This window comes from Nycticebus coucang, chromosome 7 (genome assembly GCF_027406575.1).
Source record: "Nycticebus coucang isolate mNycCou1 chromosome 7, mNycCou1.pri, whole genome shotgun sequence".
In the NCBI taxonomy this organism is placed as follows: Eukaryota; Metazoa; Chordata; class Mammalia; order Primates; family Lorisidae; genus Nycticebus; species Nycticebus coucang.
This window is the reverse complement of record NC_069786.1, coordinates 60,104,818-60,107,777: the sequence shown is the minus strand read 5'-3', so window position 1 is coordinate 60,107,777 and position 2,960 is coordinate 60,104,818. Positions and strand designations below refer to the sequence as shown.

The following is a 2,960-nucleotide window of genomic DNA, read 5'->3' as shown; positions in this document are numbered from 1 at the left end:
TTTTATGCAAAAAAACCCATATACATTTATTTATAGGTCTTAATACAGCAAAATGTAAATGAAAATTGAGAACATTCCTCATTAAAACAGTAACTTTAAAATTATTTAACTTGAAATATAGAGTTTCTTGAGGAAAAAAAAGATTCACATGAAACTTACCTTACCTTATAGTTTACACTTCACAGCACATTTTATGAAAATCAGTAACCAGGCTTCTTTTGTGTTTAAATTGAAATGAATGTATATATAAATGATAACTTTCTTTTAGGTAATAGCAAACAGAATCAATAATCCTTTCAAGAAAGAGACTATTTTGTTTCCTCCCAACTTGAATTCACCATAAACTTAATCCACAAATGACATTGGAACCTCACCAATAGTATAATTCAATTGTCTTGCTCGAACAATCATCTCCATCTGGAAGATGTAGCCTTTAGAAACACATTTTTCTATTAAGTTCTGTAGAACTTTGCCATATAATCTGAAACTTCCTGTTAAATCAGCTGCTCCTAGTATCAGCAAAATCTGTTATAAAATTGGCCCCATGGCTGATTATTTTTCTTTTCAAATCCCAGCCATATACACCTCCACTTCCTTTGTAGGGAGTTCCAGAGACAATATCAAAGTTACCCTCCTTTTTCTTCCTAATTAATTCAGGAATAAATTTTGGGTGGTATGAGAGATCAGCATCCATAATACTTAGGTACTTTCCCATAGCATGTTTCATTCCATGAATATATGCATTCCCTGTCCCCATTTTTTCTCTTGTTGTCTTAGAAGAATTTTGTCTGACACATAGATCTTTTCTAATCATTCAACAATGTCCCTTGTTTCATTTGGGCTTCCATCAGCTGTGATTATAATTTCATAGTTGATTTCACTCTCTGAGAAGCTTCTCACCAGCAGCCACATGATAAGTGGTAGGTTCTCCCACTTGTACTACATGGGAAAAAGCACTGAATACTTGTCTTAGTGTGGATTGTGCACCTCCAGCTCCTGCGGATACAGGAGAGAAGTCTATTACTGCCTTCCAAGAGGCCATGGCAAAACTGCCCACCCTGAGCCTTCTTGTTAGTGATCAGTCCCCACCCAGAGTCATCTCCTTGGCAAAATCTTTCTGGGTTTACCACGCATCTTGTTGTTAACATAAACAGGAGATGTGTAGGGAAATATTCTGAGATTTTAGAGTCTCACAAGCAACTATCTTATTTTTCATCATACTTTTGCCCACTAATTTAGCATCCATTTATGATTCTTGTCTGTAATGATTGTTACTACAGTGTCTGCGGAATAATGCCTGTCCTTGTTTTTAAGAAAAACAAATTGAAGTATTTATGAGTAAAGGGACCAATTTGCAACTCACTTTCAAAATGTTAAAAAGATATAACACAAATCTACTTTAGAGAGACAGAAAGAGAATTACAAAGAAAATGTGAAGCTAACATTTGGGAAATCTTGGTAAAGGGATCTATGGGTATTCTCCATACTGCTATTGGAACTTTTCTATAAAACTAAAATTACATAAAAAGGAAAAGTTTAAAAAGAACTTAACTTTTAAATCAACAGTGTAGATTACTGAGACTATTAATGGGTTTGAAGCTAAAAGAAATGTGATGACTTCAAGGACAAATCTCCAAATTATGAGTAATTATAATGTGAGATTTCCTGCTAAATTTATCATAGTTATTTATGTATCACTATTCTCAAGCAAAAACACAGAATAACCTAGAGAGTATAAAGTTCTTGAGTAGTATCTGTATCTTGCTCCTGAAAGTATTATAAGAGAGTTTAGGTGTTTGACCTGTCTATTAAGTATTCTCTTTAATTAAATGGTCTTAGGTTCAATTAGTACCTCCAGGGAACAGTGGATGATTTCAGCCCAGAATTTTGAAAAATGTCATACTAATGCTTATTAAAATCTTATTTAAAATTATATTAATAAAACTAAATAAAATTGTAGAAATTCTATTTTCCATAATGATTCTGCTGAACTGTTAAAAAGGATAGTGGTAAAGTGTTCATTTCAATCATAACTATTTGCAAAAAGAAAATCTCTAAAGTGATAAAATTTGTTTCAATGATAGAATAGCAGACTAATATTTGAACAAATGCTCAACAAGGAAAAAAATGGATAGGAGAAGAAATATATAATGCAAAATCTGCAATTCAGATCTAATTCATAAATTCGTTTGGTGGTTGTACTAAAGTTTGTGATCAGCGATTTCTTTCCCATGCTAAACACTAGTTTGTTATAACCATGACTACATTATTTGCATCACCAAATTGCCTCATAAAAGAAGGTGTTGTCTTTTGAGTCTGGGCCACATTTCCACTGGCAGCAGCCAACTGATTTTACTCTGCCAATTCATTGGGACCATTCCAGTGATCAGAGTTTGCCAATGTGCTGAGAGAGGTCCAGCAACTCTTTGGAAGTAGAATGGCCTTACCTGGAAGAGCTCTGGCAGGCAGGATGTAGCAATTCCCATAGCCTAAGGACATGGCTCAGAAAAAGTCCTCTGTTGGCTAAGGCTCAGGTGACTTCAGAGCAGGTTGCTGGGGAGAGTTCAGCAAACCACTGAGATAAATCCACTAGAAACTGTCTGACAATAAATTAAGGGAAAATTCAGTGGCAATATTCCAAAAGCTATAAAAGCAATCCATTAGAAATTAGAAGCATTGGATATACCCGCAAGGAGAATTCTTGGCAGTCTGATGTACATTTTTTTTTTTTTTTTGCTGTGTGTTGCAGAAGAACATTGTCAGAATGGTAAAGAAACACCAAATCAAGTTTCGAATATATACTTCATAAGATTTATTTCTTTTATATTAACATATCAGTACTCATATCTCCTAGAATTCTAACACTACATATATCTCAAACTAACTAGTGTAAAAATAAATTTGGTTTGTATTTTATATCTTCTAGTATTGTTAGGATTCTGGCAAGCCAGGAAGCTGGT

General features: G+C 34.0%; 1 pseudogene; it reads right to left on the bottom strand.

The window, feature by feature from the left end:
* Positions 1 to 264: 264 nt before the first annotated feature.
* Positions 265 to 2,486, bottom strand: LOC128589714 (dolichol-phosphate mannosyltransferase subunit 1-like; annotated as a pseudogene).
* Between the last annotated feature and the right edge of the window lie 474 nt (positions 2,487 to 2,960).